Source organism: Taudactylus pleione, unplaced genomic scaffold, assembly GCF_031769625.1.
Source record: "Taudactylus pleione unplaced genomic scaffold, aTauple2 ptg000178l, whole genome shotgun sequence".
NCBI lineage: Eukaryota > Metazoa > Chordata > Amphibia > Anura > Myobatrachidae > Taudactylus > Taudactylus pleione.
In genome coordinates, this window is record NW_028284580.1 from 27,744 (window position 1) to 54,032 (window position 26,289).

Consider the following 26,289-nt stretch of genomic DNA (forward strand, 5'->3'; position numbering starts at 1 on the left):
CCAGTATCAAGCGCTCCCCATCTGCATCTTCTCCCCAGTATCCAACTATCCCCATCTGCATCCTTTCCCCAGTATCCAGCACTCCCCATCTGCATCTTCTCCCCAGTATCCAGCACTCCCCATCTGCATCTTCTCCCCAGTATCCAGCACTCCCCATCTGCATCTTCTCCCCAGTATCCTGCACTCCCCGGCTGCATCTTCTCCCCAGTATCCTGCACTCCCCATCTGCATCCTCTCACCAGTATCCAGCACTCCGCATCTGCATCTTCTCCCCAGTATCCAGCGCTCCCCATCTGCATCTTCTCCCCAGTATCCAGCGCTCCCCATCTGCATTTTCTCCCCAGTATCCTGCACTCCCGGCTGCATCCTCTCCCCAGTATCCAGCACTCCCCATCTGCATCTTCTCCCCAGTATCCAGCGCTCCCCATCTGCATCTTCTCCCCAGTATCCAGCACTCTCCATCTACATCTTCTCCCCAGTATCCAGCACTCCCCATCTGCATCTTCTCCACAGTATCCAGCACTCCCCGGCTGCATCCTTTCCCCAGTAACCAGCACTGCCCATCTGCATCTTCTCCCCAGTATCCAGCACTCCCCATCTGCATCTTCTCCCCAGTATCCAGCACTCCCCATCTGCATCTTCTCCCCAGTATCCAGCACTCCCCATCAGCATCTTCTCCCTAGTATCCTGCACTCCCCATCTGCATCTTCTCCCCAGTATCCCGCACTCCCCATCTGCATCTTCTCCCCAGTATCCCGCACTCCCCGACTTCATCTTCTCCCCAGTATCCAGCATTCCCCATCTGCTTCTTCTCCCCAGTATCCAGCACTCCCCATCTGCATCTTCTCCCCAGTATCCTGCACTCCACGACTGCATCTTCTCCCCAGTATCCAGCATTCCCCATCTGCTTCTTCTCCCCAGTATCCAGCACTCCCCATCTGCGTCTTCTCCCCAGTATCCTGCAATCCCCGGCTGCATCTTCTCCCCAGTATCCAGCACTCCCCATCTGCATCTTCTCCCCAGTATCCAGCACTTCCCATCTGCATCTTCTCCCCAGTATCCAGCACTCCCCGGCTTCATCCTTTCCTCAGTATCCAGCACTCCCCGGCTGCATCCTCTCCCCAGTATCCAGCACTCCCCATCTGCATCCTTTCCCCAGTATCCAGCACTCCCCATCTGCATCTTCTCCCCAGTATCCAGCACTCCCCATCTGCTTCTTCTCCCCAGTATCCAGCACTCCCCATCTGCATCTTCTCCCCAGTATCCAGCACTCCCCGGCTGCATCCTCTCCCCAGTATCCAGCACTCCCCATCTGCATCCTTTCCCCAGTATCCAGTACTCCCCATCTGCATCTTCTCCCCAGTATCCAGCACTCCTCAGCTGCATCCTCTCCCCAGTATCCAGCACTCCCCGTCTGCATCCTTTCCCCATTTTCCCCACTCCTTGCTGGCATTCTCTTTGCAGCATTCTCTCACCAGTGTCCTGCACTCCCCATTTGCATCTTCTCCCCAGTATCCAGCACTCCCCGGCTTCATCCTTTCCCCAGTATCCAGCACTCCCCATCTGCATCTTCTCCCCAGTATCCAGCACTCCCCATCTGCATCTTCTCCCCAGTATCCAGCACTCCCCATCTGCATCTTCTCCCCAGTATCCAGCAATCCCCCGCTGCATCTTCTCCCCAGTATCCAGCACTCCCCATCTGCATCTTCTCCCCAGTATCCAGCACTCCCCATCTGCTTCTTCTCCCCAGTATCCAGCACTCCCCGGCATCATCCTTTCCTCAGTATCCAGCACTCCCCGGCTGCATCCTCTCCCCGGTATCCAGCACTCCCCATCTGCATCCTTTCCCCAGTATCCAGCACTCCCCATCTGCATCTTCTCCCCAGTATCCAGCACTCCCCATCTGCTTCTTCTCCCAAGTATCCAGCACTCCCCATCTGCATCTTCTCCCCAGTATCCAGCACTCCCCGGCTGCATCTTCTCCCCAGTATCCAGCACTCCCCATCTGCATCTTCTCCCCAGTATCCAGCACTCCCCATCTGCATCTTCTCACCAGTATCCAGCACTCCCCGGCTTCATCCTTTCCCCAGTAACCAGCACTCCCCGGCTGCATCCTCTCCCCAGTATCCAGCACTCCCCATCTGCATCCTTTCCCCAGTATCCAGTACTCCCCATCTGCATCTTCTCCCCAGTATCCAGCACTCCTCGGCTGCATCCTCTCCCCAGTATCCAGCACTCCACGGCTGCATCCTTTCCCCAGTTTCCCCACTCCCTGCTGGCATTCTCTTTGCAGCATTCTCTCACCAGTGTCCAGCTCTCCCCATCTGCATCTTCTCCCCAGTATCCAGCACTCCCCGGCTTCAACCTTTCCCCAGTATCCAGCACTCCCCATCTGCATCTGCTCCCCAGTATCCAGCACTCCCCATCTGCATCTTCTCCCCAGTATCCAGCAATCCCCGTCTGCATCTTCTCCCCAGTATCCAGCACTCCCCGGCTTCATACTTTCCCCAGTATCCAGCACTCCCCATCTGCATCTTCTCCCCAGTATCCAGCACTCCCCATCTGCATCTTCTCCCAGTATCCAGCAATCCCCGGCTGCATCTTCTCCCCAGTAACCAGCACTCCCCATCTGCATCTTCTCCCCAGTACCCAGCACTACCCATCTGCATCTTCTCCCCAGTATCCAGCACTCCTCGGCTGCATCTTCTCCCCAGTATCCAGCACTCCCCATCTACATCTTCTCCCCAGTATCCAGCACTCCCCATCTCCATCTTCTGCCCAGTATCCAGCAGTCCCCGGCTGCATCTTCTCCCCAGTATCCAGCAATCCCCATCTGCATCCTTTCCCCAGTATCCAGCACTCCCCATCTGCATATTCTCCCCAGTATCCAGCGCTCCCCATCTGCATCTTCTCCCCAGTATCCAGCGCTCCCCATCTGCATTTTCTCCCCAGTATCCTGCACTCCCGGCTGCATCCTCTCCCCAGTATCGAGCACTCCCCATCTGCATCCTTTCCCCAGTATCCAGCACTCCCCATCTGCATCTTCTCCCCAGTATCCAGCACTCCCCATCTGCATCTTCTCCCCAGTATCCAGCACTCTCCATCTGCATCTTCTCCCCAGTATCCAGCACTCCCCATCTGCATCTTCTCCCCAGTATCCAGCACTCCCCATCTGCATCTTCTCCCCAGTATCCAGCACTCCCCATCTGCATCCTCTCCCCAGTATCCAGCACTCCCCGGCTGCATCCTCTTCCCAGTATCCAGCACTCCCCATCTGCATCTTCTCCCCAGTATCCAGCACTCCCCAACTGCATCTTCTCCCCAGTATCCAGCACTCCCCATCTGCATCTTCTCCCCAGTATCCAGCACTCCCCATCTGCATCTTCTCCCCTGTATCCAGCACTCCCCGGCTGCATCCATTCCCCAGTATCCAGAACTCCCCATCTGCATCTTCTCCCCAGTATCCAGCACTCCCCATCTGCATCTTCTCCCCAGTATCCAGCACTCCCCATCTGCATCTTCTCCCCAGTATCCAGCACTCCCCATCTGCATCTTCTCCCCAGTATCCAGCACTCCCCGGCTGCATCCTCTCCCCAGTATCCAGCACTCCCCATCTGCATCTACTCCCCAGTGTCCAGCGCTCCCCATCTGCATCTTCTCCCCAGTGTCCCGCGCTCTCCATCTGCATCTTCTCCCCAGTGTCCAGCGCTCCCCATCTGCATCTTCTCCCCAGTATCAAGCGCTCCCCATCTGCATCTTCTCCCCAGTATCCAACTATCCCCATCTGCATCCTTTCCCCAGTATCCAGCACTCCCCATCTGCATCTTCTCCCCAGTATCCAGCACTCCCCATATGCATCTTCTCCCCAGTATCCAGCACTCCCCATCTGCATCTTCTCCCCAGTATCCTGCACTCCCCGGCTGCATCTTCTCCCCAGTATCCTGCACTCCCCATCTGCATCCTCTCACCAGTATCCAGCACTCCGCATCTGCATCTTCTCCCCAGTATCCAGCGCTCCCCATCTGCATCTTCTCCCCAGTATCCAGCGCTCCCCATCGGCATTTTCTCCCCAGTATCCTGCACTCCCGGCTGCATCCTCTCCCCAGTATCCAGCACTCCCCATCTGCATCTTCTCCCCAGTATCCAGCGCTCCCCATCTGCATCTTCTCCCCAGTATCCAGCACTCTCCATCTACATCTTCTCCCCAGTATCCAGCACTCCCCATCTGCATCTTCTCCACAGTATCCAGCACTCCCCGGCTGCATCCTTTCCCCAGTAACCAGCACTGCCCATCTGCATCTTCTCCCCAGTATCCAGCACTCCCCATCTGCATCTTCTCCCCAGTATCCAGCACTCCCCATCTGCATCTTCTCCCCAGTATCCAGCACTCCCCATCAGCATCTTCTCCCTAGTATCCTGCACTCCCCATCTACATCTTCTCCCCAGTATCCCGCACTCCCCATCTGCATCTTCTCCCCAGTATCCCGCACTCCCCGACTGCATCTTCTCCCCAGTATCCAGCATTCCCCATCTGCTTCTTCTCCCCAGTATCCAGCACTCCCCATCTGCATCTTCTCCCCAGTATCCTGCACTCCCCGACTGCATCTTCTCCCCAGTATCCAGCATTCCCCATCTGCTTCTTCTCCCCAGTATCCAGCACTCCTCATCTGCGTCTTCTCCCCAGTATCCAGCAATCCCCGGCTGCATCTTCTCCCCAGTATCCAGCACTCCCCATCTGCATCTTCTCCCCAGTATCCAGCACTTCCCATCTGCATCTTCTCCCCAGTATCCAGCACTCCCCGGCTTCATCCTTTCCTCAGTATCCAGCACTCCCCGGCTGCATCCTCTCCCCAGTATCCAGCACTCCCCATCTGCATCCTTTCCCCAGTATCCAGCACTCCCCATCTGCATCTTCTCCCCAGTATCCAGCACTCCCCATCTGCTTCTTCTCCCCAGTATCCAGCACTCCCCATCTGCATCTTCTCCCCAGTATCCAGCACTCCCCGGCTGCATCCTCTCCCCAGTATCCAGCACTCCCCATCTGCATCCTTTCCCCAGTATCCAGTACTCCCCATCTGCATCTTCTCCCCAGTATCCAGCACTCCTCAGCTGCATCCTCTCCCCAGTATCCAGCACTCCCCGTCTGCATCCTTTCCCCATTTTCCCCACTCCTTGCTGGCATTCTCTTTGCAGCATTCTCTCACCAGTGTCCTGCACTCCCCATTTGCATCTTCTCCCCAGTATCCAGCACTCCCCGGCTTCATCCTTTCCCCAGTATCCAGCACTCCCCATCTGCATCTTCTCCCCAGTATCCAGCACTCCCCATCTGCATCTTCTCCCCAGTATCCAGCACTCCCCATCTGCATCTTCTCCCCAGTATCCAGCACTCCTCGGCTGCATCTTCTCCCCAGTATCCAGCACTCCCCATCTACATCTTCTCCCCAGTATCCAGCACTCCCCATCTGCATCTTCTGCCCAGTATCCAGCACTCCCCGGCTGCATCTTCTCCCCAGTATCCAGCACTCCCCATCTGCATCCTTTCCCCAGTATCCAGCACTCCCCATCTGCATCCTTTTCCCAGTATCCAGCACTCCCCATGTGCATATTCTCCCCAGTATCCAGCACTCCCCATCTGCATCTTCTCCCCAGTATCCTGCACTCCCCGGCTGCATCCTCTCCCCAGTATCCAGCACTCCCCATCTGCATTCTTTCCCCAGTATCCAGCACTCCCCATCTGCATCTTCTCCCCAGTATCCAGCGCTCCCCATCTGCATCTTCTCCCCAGTTTCCAGCGCTCCCCATCTGCATCTTCTCCCCAGTATCCAACACTCCCCATCTGCATCTTCTCCCCAGTATCCAGCACTCCCTGGCTGCATCCTTTCCCCAGTATCCAGCGCTCCCCATCTGCATCTTCTCCCCAGTATCCAGCACTCCCCATCTGCATCTTCTCCCCAGTATCCAGCACTCCCCATCTGCATCTTCTCCCCAGTATCCAGCACTCCCCGGCTGCATCTTCTCCCCAGTGTCCAGCGCTCCCCATCTGCATCTTCTCCCCAGTGTCCACTGCTCCCCATCTGCATCCTCTCCTCAGTATCCAGCGCTCCCCATCTCCATCCTTTCCCCAGTATCCAGCGCTCCCCATCTGCATCTTCTCCCCAGTATCCAGCACTCCCAATCTGCATCTTCTCCCCAGTATCCTGCACTCCCCGGCTGCATCCTCTCCCCAGTATCCAGCACTCCCCATCTGCATCCTTTCCCCAGTATCCAGCACTCCCCATCTGCATCTTCTCCCCAGTATCCAGCGCTCCCCATCTGCATCTTCTCCCCAGTATCCAGCGCTCCCCATTTACATCTTCTCCCCAGTATCCTGCACTCCCCGGCTGCATCCTCTCCCCAGTATCCAGCACTCCCCATCTGCATCCTTTCCCCAGTATCCAGCACTCCCCATCTGCATCTTCTCCCCAGTATCCAGCTCTCCCCATCTGCTTCTTCTCCCCAGTATCCAGCGCTCCCCATCTGCATCTTCTCCCCAGTGTCCTGCACTCCCCATCTGCATCTTCTCCCCAGTATCCAGCGCTCCCCATGTGCATCTTCTCCCCAGTATCCAGCGCTCCCCATCTGCATCTTCTCCCCAGTATCCAGCGCTCCCCGGCTGCATCCTTTCCCCAGTATCCAGCGCTCCCCATCTGCATCTTCTCCCCAGTATCCAGCGCTCCCTGGCTGCATCCTTTCCCCAGTATCCAGTGCTCCCCATCTGCATCTTCTCCCAAGTATCCAGCACTCCCCATCAGCATCTTTTCCCCAGTATCCAGCACTCCCCATCTGCATCTTCTCCCCAGTATCCAGCACTCCCCATCTGCATCTTCTCCCCAGTATACTGCACTCCCCGGCTGCATCCTCTCTCCAGTATCCAGCACTCCCCATCTGCATCCTTTCCCCAGTATCCAGCACTCCCCATCTGCATCTTCTCCCCAGTATCCAGCGCTCCCCATCTGCATCTTCTCCCCAGTATCCAGCGCTCCCCATCTGCATTTTCTCCACAGTATCCTGCACTCCCGGCTGCATCCTCTCCCCAGTATCCAGCACTCCCCATCTGCATCCTTTCCCCAGTATCCAGCACTCCCCAACTGCATCTTCTCCCCAGTAAACAGCGCTCCCCATCTGCATCTTCTCCCCAGTATCCAACGCTCTCCATCTACATCTTCTTCCCAGTATCCAGCGCTCCCCATCTGCATCTTCTCCCCAGTATCCAGCACTCCCCGGCTGCATCCTTTCCCCAGTATCCAGAACTCCCCATCTGCATCTTCTCCCCAGTTTCCAGCACTCCCCATCTGCATCTTCTCCCCAGTATCCAGCACTCCCCTTCTGCATCTTCTCCCCAGTATCCTGCACTCCCCATCTGCATCTTCTCCCCAGTATCCAGCACTCCCCGGCTGCATCCTCTCCCCAGTATCCAGCACTCCCCATCTGCATCTTCTCCCCAGTGTCCAGCGCTCCCCATCTGCATCTTCTCCCCAGTGTCCAGCGCTCCCCATCTGCATGTTCTCCCCAGTATCCAGCGCTCCCCATCTGCATCTTCTCCCCAGTATCCAGCGCTCCCCATCTGCATCTTCTCCCCAGTATCCAGCGCTCCCCATCTGCATCCTTTCCCCAGTATCCAGCGCTCCCCATCTGCATCTTCTCCCCAGTATCCAGCGCTCCCCATCTGCATCTTCTCCCCAGTATCCAGCACTCCCCATCTGCATCTTCTCCCCAGTATCCTGCACTCCCTGGCTGCATCCTCTCCCCAGTATCCAGCACTCCCCATCTGCATCCTTTCCCCAGTATCCAGCACTCCCCATCTGCATCTTCTCCCCAGTAGCCAGCGCTCCCCATCTGCATCTTCTCCCCAGTATCCAGCGCTCCCCATCTGCATTTTCTCCCCAGTATCCTGGACTCCCGGCTGCATCCTCTCCCCAGTATCCAGCACTCCCCATCTGCATCCTTTCCCCCAGTATCCAGCACTCCCCATCTGCATCTTCTCCCCAGTATTCAGCGCTCCCCATCTGCATCTTCTCCCCAGTATCCAGCACTCTCCATCTACATCTTCTCCCCAGTTTCCAGCACTCCCCATCTGCATCTTCTCCCCAGTATCCAGCACTCCCCGGCTGCATCCTTTCCCCAGTAACCAGCACTCCCCATCTGCATCTTCTCCCCAGTATCCAGCACTCCCCATCTGCTTGTTCTCCCCAGTATCCAGCACTCCCCTTCTGCATCTTCTCCCCAGTATCCAGCACTCCCCATCTGCATCTTCTCCCCAGTATCCAGCACTCCCCATCTGCATCTTCTCCCCAGTATCCAGCACTCCCCGACTGCATCTTCTCCCCAGTATCCAGCACTCCCCATCTGCTTATTCTCCCCAGTATCCAGCACTCCCCATCTGCATCTTCTCCCCAGTATCCAGCAATCCCCCGCTGCATCTTCTCCCCAGTATCCAGCACTCCCCATCTGCATCTTCTCCCCAGTATCCAGCACTCCCCATCTGCTTCTTCTCCCCAGTATCCAGCACTCCCCGGCATCATCCTTTCCTCAGTATCCAGCACTCCCCGGCTGCATCCTCTCCCCGGTATCCAGCACTCCCCATCTGCATCCTTTCCCCAGTATCCAGCACTCCCCATCTGCATCTTCTCCCCAGTATCCAGCACTCCCCATCTGCTTCTTCTCCCAAGTATCCAGCACTCCCCATCTGCATCTTCTCCCCAGTATCCAGCACTCCCCGGCTGCATCTTCTCCCCAGTATCCAGCACTCCCCATCTGCATCTTCTCCCCAGTATCCAGCACTCCCCATCTGCATCTTCTCCCCAGTATCCAGCACTCCCCGGCTTCATCCTTTCCCCAGTAACCAGCACTCCCCGGCTGCATCCTCTCCCCAGTATCCAGCACTCCCCATCTGCATCCTTTCCCCAGTATCCAGTACTCCCCATCTGCATCTTCTCCCCAGTATCCAGCACTCCTCGGCTGCATCCTCTCCCCAGTATCCAGCACTCCACGGCTGCATCCTTTCCCCAGTTTCCCCACTCCCTGCTGGCATTCTCTTTGCAGCATTCTCTCACCAGTGTCCAGCTCTCCCCATCTGCATCTTCTCCCCAGTATCCAGCACTCCCCGGCTTCATCCTTTCCCCAGTATCCAGCACTCCCCATCTGCATCTGCTCCCCAGTATCCAGCACTCCCCATCTGCATCTTCTCCCCAGTATCCAGCAATCCCCGTCTGCATCTTCTCCCCAGTATCCAGCACTCCCCGGCTTCATCCTTTCCCCAGTATCCAGCACTCCCCATCTGCATCTTCTCCCCAGTATCCAGCACTCCCCATCTGCATCTTCTCCCCAGTATCCAGCAATCCCCGGCTGCATCTTCTCCCCAGTAACCAGCACTCCCCATCTGCATCTTCTCCCCAGTACCCAGCACTACCCATCTGCATCTTCTCCCCAGTATCCAGCACTCCTCGGCTGCATCTTCTCCCCAGTATCCAGCACTCCCCATCTACATCTTCTCCCCAGTATCCAGCACTCCCCATCTCCATCTTCTGCCCAGTATCCAGCAGTCCCCGGCTGCATCTTCTCCCCAGTATCCAGCAATCCCCATCTGCATCCTTTCCCCAGTATCCAGCACTCCCCATCTGCATATTCTCCCCAGTATCCAGCGCTCCCCATCTGCATCTTCTCCCCAGTATCCAGCGCTCCCCATCTGCATTTTCTCCCCAGTATCCTGCACTCCCGGCTGCATCCTCTCCCCAGTATCGAGCACTCCCCATCTGCATCCTTTCCCCAGTATCCAGCACTCCCCATCTGCATCTTCTCCCCAGTATCCAGCGCTCCCCATCTGCATCTTCTCCCCAGTATCCAGCACTCTCCATCTGCATCTTCTCCCCAGTATCCAGCACTCCCCATCTGCATCTTCTCCCCAGTATCCAGCACTCCCCATCTGCATCTTCTCCCCAGTATCCAGCACTCCCCATCTGCATCCTCTCCCCAGTATCCAGCACTCCCCGGCTGCATCCTCTTCCCAGTATCCAGCACTCCCCATCTGCATCTTCTCCCCAGTATCCAGCACTCCCCATCTGCATCTTCTCCCCAGTATCCAGCACTCCCCATCTGCATCTTCTCCCCAGTATCCAGCACTCCCCATCTGCATCTTCTCCCCTGTATCCAGCACTCCCCGGCTGCATCCTTTCCCCAGTATCCAGAACTCCCCATCTGCATCTTCTCCCCAGTATCCAGCACTCCCCATCTGCATCTTCTCCCCAGTATCCAGCACTCCCCATCTGCATCTTCTCCCCAGTATCCAGCACTCCCCATCTGCATCTTCTCCCCAGTATCCAGCACTCCCCGGCTGCATCCTCTCCCCAGTATCCAGCACTCCCCATCTGCATCTACTCCCCAGTGTCCAGCGCTCCCCATCTGCATCTTCTCCCCAGTGTCCAGCGCTCTCCATCTGCATCTTCTCCCCAGTGTCCAGCGCTCCCCATCTGCATCTTCTCCCCAGTATCAAGCGCTCCCCATCTGCATCTTCTCCCCAGTATCCAACTATCCCCATCTGCATCCTTTCCCCAGTATCCAGCACTCCCCATCTGCATCTTCTCCCCAGTATCCAGCACTCCCCATCTGCATCTTCTCCCCAGTATCCAGCACTCCCCATCTGCATCTTCTCCCCAGTATCCTGCACTCCCCGGCTGCATCTTCTCCCCAGTATCCTGCACTCCCCATCTGCATCCTCTCACCAGTATCCAGCACTCCCCATCTGCATCTTCTCCCCAGTATCCAGCGCTCCCCATCTGCATCTTCTCCCCAGTATCCAGCGCTCCCCATCTGCATTTTCTCCCCAGTATCCTGCACTCCCGGCTGCATCCTCTCCCCAGTATCCAGCACTCCCCATCTGCATCTTCTCCCCAGTATCCAGCGCTCCCCATCTGCATCTTCTCCCCAGTATCCAGCACTCTCCATCTACATCTTCTCCCCAGTATCCAGCACTCCCCATCTGCATCTTCTCCACAGTATCCAGCACTCCCCGGCTGCATCCTTTCCCCAGTAACCAGCACTGCCCATCTGCATCTTCTCCCCAGTATCCAGCACTCCCCATCTGCATCTTCTCCCCAGTATCCAGCACTCCCCATCTGCATCTTCTCCCCAGTATCCAGCACTCCCCATCAGCATCTTCTCCCCAGTATCCTGCACTCCCCATCTGCATCTTCTCCCCAGTATCCCGCACTCCCCATCTGCATCTTCTCCCCAGTATCCCGCACTCCCCGACTACATCTTCTCCCCAGTATCCAGCATTCCCCATCTGCTTCTTCTCCCCAGTATCCAGCACTCCCCATCTGCATCTTCTCCCCAGTATCCTGCACTCCCCGACTGCATCTTCTCCCCAGTATCCAGCATTCCCCATCTGCTTCTTCTCCCCAGTATCCAGCACTCCCCATCTGCATCTTCTCCCCAGTATCCAGCAATCCCCGGCTGCATCTTCTCCCCAGTATCCAGCACTCCCCATCTGCATCTTCTCCCCAGTATCCAGCACTTCCCATCTGCATCTTCTCCCCAGTATCCAGCACTCCCCGGCTTCATCCTTTCCTCAGTATCCAGCACTCCCCGGCTGCATCCTCTCCCCAGTATCCAGCACTCCCCATCTGCATCCTTTCCCCAGTATCCAGCACTCCCCATCTGCATCTTCTCCCCAGTATCCAGCACTCCCCATCTGCTTCTTCTCCCCAGTATCCAGCACTCCCCATCTGCATCTTCTCCCCAGTATCCAGCACTCCCCGGCTGCATCCTCTCCCCAGTATCCAGCACTCCCCATCTGCATCCTTTCCCCAGTATCCAGTACTCCCCATCTGCATCTTCTCCCCAGTATCCAGCACTCCTCAGCTGCATCCTCTCCCCAGTATCCAGCACTCCCCGTCTGCATCCTTTCCCCATTTTTCCCACTCCTTGCTGGCATTCTCTTTGCAGCATTCTCTCACCAGTGTCCTGCACTCCCCATCTGCATCTTCTCCCCAGTATCCAGCACTCCCCGGCTTCATCCTTTCCCCAGTATCCAGCACTCCCCATCTGCATCTTCTCCCCAGTATCCAGCACTCCCCATCTGCATCTTCTCCCCAGTATCCAGCACTCCCCATCTGCATCTTCTCCCCAGTATCCAGCACTCCTCGGCTGCATCTTCTCCCCAGTATCCAGCACTCCCCATCTACATCTTCTCCCCAGTATCCAGCACTCCCCATCTGCATCTTCTGCCCAGTATCCAGCACTCCCCGGCTGCATCTTCTCCCCAGTATCCAGCACTCCCCATCTGCATCCTTTCCCCAGTATCCAGCACTCCCCATCTGCATCTTCTCCCCAGTATCCAGCGCTCCCCATCAGCATCTTCTCCCCAGTATCCAGCGCTCCCCATCTGCATTTTCTCCCCAGTATCCTGCACTCCCGGCTGCATCCTCTCCCCAGTATCCAGCACTCCCCATCTGCATCCTTTCCCCAGTATCCAGCACTCCCCATCTGCATCTTCTCCACAGTATCCAGCGCTCCCCATCTGCATCTTCTCCCCAGTATCCAGCCCTCTCCACCTATATCTTCTCCCCAGTATCCAGCACTCCCCATCTGCATCTTCTCCCCAGTATCCAGCACTCCCCGGCTGCATCCTTTCCCCAGTATCCAGCACTCCCCATCTGCATCTTCTCCCCAGTATCCAGCACTCCCCATCTGCATCTTCTCCCCAGTATCCAGCACTCCCCATCTGCATCTTCTCCCCAGTATCCAGAACTCCCCATCTGCATCTTCTCCCCAGTATCCAGCACTCCCCATCTGCATCTTCTCCCAGTATCCAGCACTCCCCGACTGCATCTTCTCCCCAGTATCCAGCATTCCCCATCTGCATCTTCTCCCCAGTATCCAGCACTCCCCAGCTGCATCTTCTCCCCAGTATCCAGCTCTCCCCATCTGCATCTTCTCCCCAGTATCCAGCACTCCCCATCTGCATCTTCTCCCCAGTATCCAGCACTCCCCGGCTTCTTCCTTTCCTCAGTATCCAGCACTCCCCGGCTGCATCCTCTCCCCAGTATCCAGCACTCCCCATCTGCATCCTTTCCCCAGTATCCAGTACTCCCCATCTGCATCTTCTCCCCAGTTTCCAGCACTCCCCATCTGCTTCTTCTCCCAAGTATCCAGCACTCCCCATCTGCATCTTCTCCCCAGTATCCAGCACTCCCCGGCTTCATCCTTTCCCCAGTATCCAGCACTCCCCGGCTGCATCCTTTCCCCAGTATCCAGCACTCCCCATCTGCATCTTCTCCCCAGTATCCAGCACTCCCCATCTGCCTCTTCTCCCCAGTATCCAGCACTCCCCATCTGCATCTTCTCCCCAGTATCCAGAACTCCCCATCTGCATCTTCTCCCCAGTATCCAGCACTCCCCATCTGCATCTTCTCCCCAGTATCCAGCACTCCCCGACTGCATCTTCTCCCCAGTATCCAGCATTCCCCATCTGCATCTTCTCCCCAGTATCCAGCACTCCCCAGCTGCATCTTCTCCCCAGTATCCAGCTCTCCCCATCTGCATCTTCTCCCCAGTATCCAGCACTCCCCATCTGCATCTTCTCCCCAGTATCCAGCACTCCCCGGCTTCATCCTTTCCTCAGTATCCAGCACTCCCCGGCTGCATCCTCTCCCCAGTATCCAGCACTCCCCATCTGCATCCTTTCCCCAGTATCCAGTACTCCCCATCTGCATCTTCTCCCCAGTTTCCAGCACTCCCCATCTGCTTCTTCTCCCAAGTATCCAGCACTCCCCATCTGCATCTTCTCCCCAGTATCCAGCACTCCCCGGCTGCATCTTCTCCCCAGTATCCAGCACTCCCCATCTGCATCTTCTCCCCAGTATCCAGCACTCCCCATCTGCATCTTCTCCCCAGTATCCAGCACTCCCCGGCTTCATCCTTTCCCCAGTATCCAGCACTCCCCGGCTGCATCCTCTCCCCAGTATCCAGCACTCCCCATCTGCATCCTTTCCCCAGTATCCAGTACTCCCCATCTGCATCTTCTCCCCAGTATCCAGCACTCCTCGGCTGCATCCTCTCCCCAGTATCCAGCACTCCTCGGCTGCATCCTTTCCCCAGTTTCCCCACTCCCTGCTGGCATTCTCTTTGCAGCATTCTCTCACCAGTGTCCAGCACTCCCCATCTGCATCTTCTCCCCAGTATCCAGCACTCCCCGACTTAATCCTTTCCCCAGTATCCAGCACTCCCCATCTGCATCTTCTCCCCAGTATCCAGCACTCCCCATCTGCATCTTCTCCCCAGTATCCAGCACTCCTCGGCTGCATCTTCTCCCCAGTATCCAGCACTCCCCATCTGCATCTTCTGCCCAGTATCCAGCACTCCCCGGCTGCATCTTCTCCCCAGTATCCAGCACTCCCCATCTGCATCTTCTCCCCAGTATCCAGCACTCCCCGGCTGCATCCTCTCCCCAGTATCCGGCACTCCCCGGCTGCATCCTCTGCCCAGTATCCAGCACTTCCCATCTGCATCCTTTCCCCAGTATCCAGCGCTCCCCATCTGTATCTTCTCCCCAGTGTCCAGCGCTCCCCATCTGCATCTTCTCCCCAGTGTCCAGCGCTCCCCATCTGCATCTTCTCCCCAGTATCCAGCACTCCCCATCTGCATCTTCTGCCCTGTATCCAGCACTCCCCGGCTGCATCTTCTCCCCAGTATCCAGCGCTCCCCATCTGCATCTTCTCCCCAGTATCCAGCACTCCCCATCTGCATCTTCTCCCCAGTATCCAGCACTCCCCATCTGCAACTTCTCCCCAGTATCCAGCACTCCCCGGCTTCATCCTTTCCCCAGTATCCAGCATTCCCCATCTGCATCTTCTCCCCAGTATCCAGCACTCCCCGGCTGCATCCTTTCCCCAGTTTCCCCACTCCCTGCTGGCATTCTCTTTGCAGCATTCTCTCACCAGTGTCCAGTGCTCCCCACCTGCAACCTGTTCCCAGTGTCCCTACTCTCTGTGCTCCTTGCTGGCATCCATACGCCAGTAACGCTGTTCTTTTTTCTCCCTGGCATCCTGTCCTCAGTGTCCACCAATCCCTGCCCACATTCTCTCTCAAGTGTCTCCTCTCCCTCCATGCATTCTGTGCCGCAGGTAGTGTGGACACAAGTGGCTGCCGTGGAGCCTAGAGGGAAGGAGGCATGAACCACAGGCAGAAAGGACACAAGATTACAGGCGGCATGGAGCCTGGTCAGGAGGAGGGACTGAAATGGAGGAGGTGGGCCACAGGCAGGGAGTACACAGCAGGGAGGGATCTGAAAAGATCACTTTCCTGCACAAGCTGCTGTGTAAATGGCAGCTTGTGAACACATTCGGGGGCTGTACACCTTCTCAGTTTTCCATGATGGGGCAGGGCTTAATGACATAGGAAGCCAGCAGGAAGCTTTGTGTACTCTCCGGGCAGCTCCCGGAGAGAAGATGCTAAAATACTGTAGGCAGGTCTTGGCAGATGTAAATTTAGGTTCATCCCATATTTCATTTCCCATTGACTATAATTAAATTTTAAAAGGTCAGGTTTGCTAAAAGGATTTCTATATAAATGTATTCTGTGCATAGTAACCTTCTGCCATCCATAAATATGAATTTACAGCACTCAGGCTTTATTCAAAGCAAATGTTATGCAGATATCAGCATGTTATGGTGGGAGCATGCTACAACACAGGATCAGACATGGAGCACAATTGGCAATGACAGCCTCAGGTTTCAGGAAAGCTACTGGAGTCCGAATCCTCAAAGGGCTCACTGTGGATTACTACTACTACTACTACTACTACTTCTACCATACCTCCCAACTGTCCCGCATTCAGCGGGACAGTCCAGTTTTTCTGGGACTATTCCGCTGCCCCACCCGTGGGCCGCAGTGTCCCGCGGTGGGGGGGAAGTTGGGGAGAGCTCATACTGCTGCTCTGCGGGTGTGCAGAAGGTGAACAGATGCCATGCGCATGTGCACGGTATCTGTAAGCCTGTGTAGGGAGAGCCTGGGGGCTGCCCAGCATCTCGGAGAGTGCTGGGCACGCCCCCTATAGTGACATCACTGGGGGTTTCTGCGAGGCTCCGCCCATGTTCTAAGAGGCTATGCCCCTTCAAGCAAAGCCACGCCCCCTCTTTGGGCGCGCAAGCAAAGTGTCCCTCTTTGTGAGGACCAAAAGTTGGGAGGTACTACTACTACATTACTACTACTACTACTACTACTACTACTACTACTACTACTACTACATAATAATAATAATAATAATAATAATAATAATAATAATAATAATAATAATAATAATAACATTTATTTATAGGGCACCCCACAAGTCAGCAGGGTAAAATTATTTTACTATGCTACCAAAAGAAAGCCATTTGGAAAACAGTGTGAGAATGAGTAAGATACATAACGACGACTTCCCTGTTAAACACAGAGTACAGAAACGTGGTATCATCACAAACCTATAAATTACTGCCAGCATGGACAGGTTTAGGATCTAAAATAGTCTATTTGGCTCCAGTCTACAACATAATTATATCCACCACCACTTGTTTAACTGCAAGTTTGAGACTTATATATATTAATAATATTTATCTGTGTAACTTCTGTTCATTTGTGTCCTAGGTGCTGTATTATTTACATTTTGGTGGATTCTTCCATATCTGTCAGCATGATTAAGGAATAATAAATTGTTATAAGAGCAGATGTTATACGTTTGTATATGTGTTATGTGCTGCTCAACCACAGTAGCAGCAAATGTATTGGGGACATGCAGGTGACCTTCATTTACCTAATGCAGGAAGATTAGGGTGGGAGACACTGTAGTGTATAATGACCGGGGTTTATGTTTTAGGTAGCAGAACTTACCAAGTATGTACTGCTCGGCCATTGGGATGAAGAGAGAGTGAGTTCAAAATTCTCTTCCCTGGCAATAGAAACACAATGTACTATGGTTGGAAATGTAATATTATTAGTCTGTCACATACAGGTAGGTACTTTATTATAATTATCCTTTTATTAATATATATGGCTGTGACATTTTACGCAGTGCTTTACAGAGAACGTTTCCATACCATAAAAATTGGTTAATTTATTCACAAGACAAGTAACCAACAGTGGGCCTGATTCAGAGCCGGACGCTCTGACCAGAGCGCTCACTCTGAATCAGGGCCGTCCTAGTTATATTTGTGGCGGCCTTTTGGACGCTCGCATAGCTGTGGGTTACCACCCACAGCTTATGCGAGCGTCCATGATGATGGTCGCGATGGTCAAGACCATCGTGACCATCGGGCTTGCGACGAGACCCTGCGGTAGGGTCTTGCTGCCGCAAGCCCTGGAGAGATTTTGGCTCTATCAGAGCCAAAATCACTCCCACTGACATCACTAGTGATGTCAGTGGGGCCGGACCCAGACGGTAGGCGTTCCCATGGGAACGCCTCCTTCTGGGCAGCCACGCCCTGGCACGCCCACCAAAGGGGGTGTGCTGTCACTCACCATCGACAGCACGCCCCCTTTGTAGCGAGACCCCGAGCGACGGCTTCCATGTCGCTCGCCGGGTCTCGCGCATGCGCACGACGGAGCAGCATTTGGGTAACATCAACCCGCTTGCGAGCGTCCTGCGCTCGCGAGCGGGTCTGAATGAGACCCTGTATGTTTTTGGACTTTGAGAGTAATCTGGAGCACATGGAGGAAACCTAATGAATATGGGGGGGACATACACTGATACTGTCCTGGTCAGAATAGAAACAACAGCAGACCCTCCAACATGACCCCTTCCACCAGGTACAATATGCTCTGCCGTGGCAACTATCCAGCCTCTACAATGGATTATACCATGAGACAGATTAGAGACTGCTGTCTGTAAAGTTCCTGAATTTCTTACCTGGAATCACATTTCTCCAGGAAAATATATCTGAAATTTGCAATCCATGTTATGAGTGACATTAAATGTTAGGCTGCTGATGCAAAGTTGGAAGTAAATTGGACATACATTGCTCAAAAGAAGAGTGCATGGAAGAAATGCATTACATTTGCCCGTACAAAAAGTTGTATGTGTACTACCCCGCTATTACATCTGACACTGTACATGACTTCTACACCGCGTGTGCATGTCATGCCACCAGCCTCTGCAGCTGCTGAAGTGGTCAGGAGCAGGTCACATGATCAGTGGCAGGTGGTAGGGAAGTGACAGTTGGAAGCTAGTGGCAGTTAGTTAGGGCAGAGCGATGCTGTGAAGTGGAGATGAGGACAGTTAGTCAGAGAGGCGCCTGAGGTGGAGCCGGGATCTGTGTCCAAAAGCGCTGCTGCCAGGTCTGCAGAGAAGGGGACTATGATACAGGCAGCTGATCTGAGTGATACTACAGCTGCCGGGGAACGGAGGGCTGAGGCTGACCCAAAGTCTAAGGTAGGAGTCAGAGATCGTAGGAGCCTCTCCATCCCTTGCTGTACAGTATGTGAGGCTTCATCCTATTCTGTGAGACGCTGCTGCTGCTGTTCTCAGTCTCAGAGGCAGGTTGCAGGCGCCGCTCCCCTAAGCAGGGTTGGTCCGGATAATTTGAATAACGCTGATCAGGTTGGTGAAGACCCTTCACATGGGACACACTGCCCCTACACACACCATGGCTAGGACAGTAAGTGAGGTGTCTGTAGCCCAAGGAATGTATTCAATTAGGTGCGATAAGTTCCTATATTGCGGTAAATTATCGCAACCGTGATAATAACATTATCGCACCCACGTTTTAATGGTATATTATCGCACCTGAGATAATCGGATAGTGTGAAACAGGCAAAAAGTTTTCACTATCTCAGAACAGGAAAAAAAAAATGCAAAATCCCTATTTTTGCAAAAATTGGGGGATTTCTTTCAGAACCCTTTGGACACCCCCCTAATGATAAATTACCCCAAAAGTTTTTTGTCATTTATGTAATTTGGCCAAAAAATTACTGGTCAAGTTTTTCGGTGAATAAAATTTTTGTTGAAACTGGGTTTAACCAGTGCCGGCGCTAGTTGTCTTTGCGCCCAGCGCCATTCCGTGTTTCCCCTCCGCCCGCTCCTTCCATGTGTCCTCCCCCTCACCTTAATAATACCTACGATAGATGGGTGGAGGGCGGGGATTATCTCCGGCCAGACCCGGCGCCCCTGTGCGGCCGCACTGTCAGAACATGTCAGAAGCCGGCCCTGGGTTTAACGTATTGGGGGGCAGATGTATGAAGCTCTGGAAAGTGATAAAGTGGAGAGAGATAAACAACCCATCAGCTCCCAACTGTCATTTTTCAAACACAGCCTGTAACATGACAGTTGGGTTGTTTACCACTCTGCACTTTATCACTTTCCAGAGCTTAATACATCTGCCCCTGGGTCTGGTATTTCGGGGGGCTATAATATGAATGTGACAGGAGTTTTAAACATAGCACGTGGCTGCAGCAGGTGTTTTTTTTAACTGTTTTTAAAAGTGCGCTTTTACGACATGAAAATATACTTGCACCCATTTTAATGTACCCCCAATTTACATGCAACAGTAATTTCCTGAAAAAAGATTGCTTTCTATAAATTGTTAAAAAAAATTCAAATACGCAAATTACAACCAACTGACGCAATTTAAGTATCCTTAATACTTTTATTATGGCCAATAATACACTTCTAAGTTGATTTCCGATGTACGTTAGCCATTTTTTTGGGGTACACTACAGATGCATTTACCTGACATTTTCTCTTGTTATATTATCGCACCTACCCGTTTTCGTATGTTTTTTGGCGAAAAACGGGAGCATGCATGCTGAAATCGGCGATATCGCACAAAAATCGGTTGATATTAGTTCTGGCGAAATTATCGCCGCCAATTGAACACGGCCCCAAATTGGCTCCCTCTTCACAGACTTTTTGCCCATATCTCTGCTCAGTACACCTGGAACTTGAGGTAAACTGTCCCATCCATACAGTGCAAAAGCATCTCATGATGCGACTGCCTCTAAGTGTGCACCTGGCTTGCTGCCAGTCATTCTCATCATCAGTGCATGCATCAGTCCTATGTAAGGTGCAGAAGGTATGCTGCCACACAGGCAGATAATTACTGTACTGTACTCTGCATGAATAATCCCTCACTGCGCGGTGCTTACGTAAGAGTGTCCATTACATCCCAGTTCCGCCTCGTAATTATAGAAACTTTTGAAATGCAAATTATTCCTTTCAAAGCATGTGCAATGTGACTTCATGCAAAATACTGGTTTTTGCTCAACTTTCATCAGCCCCACAGTGTTACTGTTTGATTTTAGAGTAAGCCCTCTGTAGAGTATGATGTTCCATTTATACGGGTTGGGAACAGGATTCCGACGGTCAGAATCCTGACAGCTCCATCCCGATGGTCAAAATCCTGATGGATTTTGGTAAGTATTTTATTTAAACCCTTACTCTAACCCTCCCCGTAACCCTAACCCACCACTATCGCAGTCCAACCCTAACCCATCCCTCCTGCAACCTAAACCCTCCCCTCCACTTCCACAGCCTAACACTAACCCTCAGGGCCGGCTCCAGGGGGAGCCGCGCCCTGTGCAGGACAGTACCTTGTGCCCCTTACCGTGACCAAAATTGGGAGGGTGGCCTAATTACCATATACCACGCCCCTAAATGATGTTATTTGGGGACGTTCCCATATGGCACGCCTCCTGTTAATGTCAGGCTGCGGACAAGCCCAGCACTTAGTCAGTAGCTGGGCTGCCCCCAGCCCTCTTCCTGCACTGAATGGATGCCGCGCTCATGTGCCCTGCATCCATTCCTCTTCTCTGTAGCCGCTGGCACCGCTGCATGGCTGTGATGGTGGAGATGCCCGACCCCCCAGGGGACACTTTGCCTCGCTGGTGGAACAGCGGGGTAGTGCCTGAAAAACGGGACTGTCCCGCTGAAATCGGGAATGGTTGGGAGGGGTGCGCCCTCTATGGGGTGGCACCCCTGTTCGACCGTACTGGTCGGACATGCATTGAGCCGGCCCTGCTAACCCTCCCCTACTGCAGCCTAACCCTCCCCTCCTGCAGCCTAACCCTAACCCACCCCTTCCTCAGTCAAGCTAACCCCTCCCCTTCCGCAGCCAAGCCTAACCCCTCCCCTCCCGCAACCTAACTCTAACCCTCCCCTCCTGCAGCCTAACTCTAACCTTCCCTCTAATGCCTAACCCTAATACTTACCGTCAGGATATGTCGGGATTGTGACTGTCGGGATGTCGCTGTTGGTATTGTGACCGTCGGCATTCTCACAGTCGGGATCCTGACTACATCCCATATATACATACAGTAGCATTGGAAGGTTATATATAGAAGTGTAGCAGAGTAGCTGATACTCGTTCGCACTGAAGAGGACAGTGACATTTCAGCTGATCATGGGATAGTTTATATTCATATGTTTCTTCCACACAGTTATCTGTTAAGAAAAAAAAACAGAAACCCAGATCGTTGGAAGGGGCTCAGTAGATCCATGTCACCCATGTAGGCTATAGGTCCTGGGAATGTATACTCACTGACGGATGGCTCGCTGATGTTACACAGAGATACATTAGACCCAGGGGGTGCTGGGAACTCCCACATTCTACAGCCACAGTTCTTGATAATCTTGTTGTGTGCACAGCTCTTCTTGCACGCCTGGGGACAAATGCAATTGTACACAAATGTTCTATAAATACTGACATAGGTTTGTAAGCAGAATTTATTACTTCCTTCTCCTCCAGACTATGGGATGCTACACTTAATAGGATTCAGTACTATCTCTGTGAAAGGCCTCATCCCCAAGCTTTTGGTAAACACCAAGGTACTGTTGCTTCATTGTTATCCTTAATAAATATCAGCTGCCCCGATCGTCAACTCCTGCTGAACACTATGGTTGGCTTTTATGCAAAGATTGCCCATACATATACCAATGTTGTCAGCAGTACATCTTGCACAGTTGGCTGAACATGATATCATATTGAAAGCATTCTGCCTAGGTGAGTCATTTTTTAAAGAGTTGAATCTATAGCACACAAAATCATAAGCAAGGTTCTGACTTTATTTGTGGGCAGAGGGCCTGATTCAGAGCCGGACGCTCTGACAGAGCGCTCACTCTGAATCAGGGCCGGGCATTTGTTTTTTCAGAACGGTCTCCTGGCCGCTCACATAGCTGTGGGTGACCACCCACAGCTATAGCGAGCAGCCATGATGATGGTCGCGATGGTCAAGACCATCACGACCATCGGGCATGCGACAAGACCCTTGTGGTAGGGTCTCATTGCCGCAAGCCCCAGAGAGCTTTCGTCTCAAAGAGAGGCGAAAGCTCTCCCACTGACATCACTTATGATGCCATTGGGGCTGGCCCCAGACGGTAGGCATTCCCATGGGAACGCCTCCATCTGGGCATCCACGCCCCCGGCCCACCCACCAAAGGGGGCGTGCTGTCACTCAACATTGACAGCATGCCCCCTTTGGTATGAGACCCGGAGCGATGGAGTGCCCGTCGCTATCCGGGTCTCGCGCATGCGCACTGGCCTACCATCGACCCGGTTGCGAGCGCACAGCGCCACTCACTAAGCTGTGGTAGGGTCTTGTTCCCGCAAACCCCAGTGAGCTTCCTGCTCTAATAGAGCAAGAAGCTCACTGCTGACATCACGGGTGATGTCAGTGGGGCCACCCTCAAAAAGCAGGCGTTCCTTCAGGACTGCCTCTGTTTGACCAACCACCCCCCTGACCCGCCTACAAAACGGGGCGAGCTGTCGATCAACATCGACAGCCGCCCCATTTGTAGCGAGCCCCAGAGCGAGTGAATTTCTTACTCGCTCCAGGGCTCGCACTTGTGTGTGCGTAGTGCCCCACCATCGACCCGCTTGCGAGCGGGTCTGAATGAGGCCCAGAATACATTATTGTTCAGCCATTGTAATTCTAACTTCTGTTTAAAAGAAATGTTCAAAGGACGAATGAAAGTTACAATTTTATTTAAAACAATTAAATGTGTCTATTTGTGTGTACAGTGATAATAAACTGGGGTCACCTACTTGCTTGGAATCACAAATCTATGTAATAATTATGAAAGCCTTAGGAGAGGAGGACCGACCGCAGGGTAAATATGGGAGGGGGGTCGGGAAAGAGCTGCGACTGGGGAGGAGAGAGGAGTTGGGTGCCCCAAAATACAGTAGGACCAATACAGAGCTTAGTGCAAGCCAAGCATAACTGCTCCCACATTAACAAGGATGTGCAGTCAGGGTAGACAAGGGAGGCTGAGCCTCCCCTGTAACACTCTCTCCCCTATCAGACTCCCTGTCATGCTGAAGAGTTTTGATATAAAAACTATTAGAATAATACAAAGTAGATATTTATAACTTATAAACATCTTCTTTGTTTATTGTAATAATTTTTTTGTTAAAAGTGGACAAATCTGCGAAACTCCCTAGAATTACAGGGAGAGACGGGAGGTGAGGCAACAAGAGCTCAGCCTCACCTCTCAGACATCGTTTGCAAAGCTGGGGGCGGTGCCGCACCACGACCAGTAATACTGCATAGAAAGAGCCAAAAGAGTGTGGAGGGAGGGGGGTTGCCTTGAACACTGATGGACACCTTGGATATGTCATGTGATCAGGAAGTGCACTGCTCAGACACCTACTGGAACTCAGGGCCTGATTCAGAGCCGAACGCTATTTGCGCTCGCTCGTTCAGAAAAAGGGGCCGGATATTTAAATAGAGCGCTCGCTCTTTGCGGTCTGTTGACGCCTCTATGTCTGAATGAGCGAACGAAACATGTGCTCGCTATTTTAAAAAAAATGCCCCCTGGCCTCTCGCATCCTACGTCATCTCTGCTATTTATTAGATTAATCGAGTACATCGAAAGGCGTATGAATTGCTCGCAGTGCTTGTGGTAGGATTTTCCTACCACAATCATACGAGCAGTTCAGGCTAAAAGACAACCAAGTGACGTGGTCGATGACGCTGCTTTGTTAATTATGCACACCTTTAAAACGCCCGTTTTGACCGTTTGGCACGCCTGCATTCGGATCTCCACTCACCATTTTCAAGCACCTTCCCCTGTTACCACCCACAAAGGCCTCATTCTGTCACTCAAATTAGCAGGCATTTGCTATTTTGCGAGCACACAATTTCCGACCGCAATAACTGGTTCGCGCATGCCTATTACAACCCATACGCATGCGCAGTTGTGCGAACATCGCTCGGAGCGAACGAGCGGCTGCTTACGAGCAGCTCTGAATCAGGCCCTCAGTCAGACCCAACCCCATGTGTGCCTCCCCAGCCATTGACCTCACCGCACGTCACTGCACATAAATGCGTTTATACACCAATATGCATTGTACACATCCATCAACTCACCAATACACTTTGTTTAATACTGGTCATCATTATTAGTATGCGACTGCACCAACCTTTTACTTGATGCAAAAGAATTAGACATACTTATGTGTATGCATTACTCTACATACCTTGCAATTGACAGGCTCTCGTCACATCCTCTCTAAACTTCGCCAATGCATGAACAGCCCGATACCACCCAGTTACACACTTCAGCTGCAAGTGGAGATGAGTTGCGTACACCTACTTTGCCCGTAGTTGTCTGCACTCGACTGCAATCAAAAACACACAGATCCATCCGCCAAACTGACTTGTGTTCATCTGTGCATAAGCTCCAGTATTGTAATGTACTGTATAGTGCTAGAGGTGCGCTATGGAATAAAAGACGTATAATAGTCCATGTACCTTCTGTCACTGTGCAGCATTCCAACTTGTCAGAGCTGTTTATTTATCTAGTTATATAGTTATTTAACCATGTAAAATGTAAAGAACTGAAACAATAGATGTCCATAAGCTGTGACACATTTTCTCTGATTTATGAATTCATTGGATGTAATAAGGATAATAACTTGTGATAGGCTGTACCCAGTGACGACTATGAAGCATAATTCATACTATGACCAATAAACAAAGTAAGAAGAGGTTCAAAAGTGCATGAGGCTGAATCCATCACACAAGTCCTCACTGAGACAGGAAAATGTTTATCCTACAACTTTTCTGTGTAAAAGATAACTTGTGTGACTGGTTTCTGTGTGACTGGTAAATCATGGAAAATACATTTACATTGTTTGAAAATATCTTCTGCACCAAAGTATAATTGCTTTGGCTTTAATTATTATTATTATTTTTGTACAATTGTTACAATTGTATTTTTCTCTCTGCAGTCATGTCAGGTGGCTAACATAGTACACACATGGGAGGGAATTACTATTATGTTGCCTGTCATATAAAGAAATATAACAGTCTCAGAAGTCTAACTAAGATACACCTTTCCTTTGTTGTGAAATGCACTTTATAGCTGCATTACAACCTAATTTGGGAAGCGGATGAGACAGGTGACTAATATATAGTGATTTAGTGTAATTCAACTTTAATAAAAAAAAGATATATTGTCACTCTAACTGCTACTATATTTATTGGCAATAGGAAATTTGACAACTTGAACAATAACAAGAAAAATTCCATTAAAAAAACTCCCCTGCAACATAATGTACAGTAGTCAGAACTTTTTGGCAAACAGGGAACGTATAAAGCAGGAAGCATGAAGTGTTATTCTCACATTAACCCATATCATGACTTATAAAGGAAATTAAATTTTTTCTTTAACAAATTCCCAGTTGATAATAATATAATTTGCAAATTACTGTTCTAAATTTTTTGCTTCTTTATCATAGAAAAATAAGTATAAATTAAACATCTTCCTAACCTATCTAGTTGTGAGCTTGACATTATATCTAGCGTATATCTATTCAGTTTTGCAAAAGTGTAATGGGTACTCTAAGACTGAGGCCCTGATTCAGAGCCGGACGCTCTGACCAGAGCGCTCGCTCTGAATCAGGGCCGTCCTAGTTAAATTTGGAGCGGCCTTTTGGACGCTCGCATAGCTGTGGGTTACCACCCACAGCTTATGCGAGCGTTCATGATGATGGTCGCGATGGTCAAGACCATCGCGACCATCGGGCTTGCGACGAGACCCTGCAGTAGGGTCTCGCTGCCGCAAGCCCTGGAGTGATTTTGGCTCTTCATACAGGAGGAAGGGGAAGATTGGAAAAAGAATGATTGCACAGGAAATAAACAGTTAATAAGATGATCTAATTATGAGTATGATATAATTGGATACACATATCTAGGTATATTTCAAAACTGGAGGTGCATCCCAGGAGTATATATCGTCATAGTTTTTGGAAAAGAGAAAAAGAAAAGACTCCTATCCGGGCA

General features: G+C 52.3%; 1 long non-coding RNA gene across 1 annotated transcript; it reads right to left on the reverse strand.

Moving 5' to 3' along the window:
• Window positions 1–21,389: 21,389 nt before the first annotated feature.
• LOC148520007 (uncharacterized) lies at window positions 21,390–24,597 on the reverse strand. Its single transcript, XR_015878876.1, has 3 exons — window positions 24,483–24,597; window positions 21,546–21,666; window positions 21,390–21,448 (listed from the first exon to the last, which is right to left on the reverse strand). It is a non-coding gene; the product is annotated as an uncharacterized LOC148520007 (long non-coding RNA).
• Window positions 24,598–26,289: the final 1,692 nt, after the last annotated feature.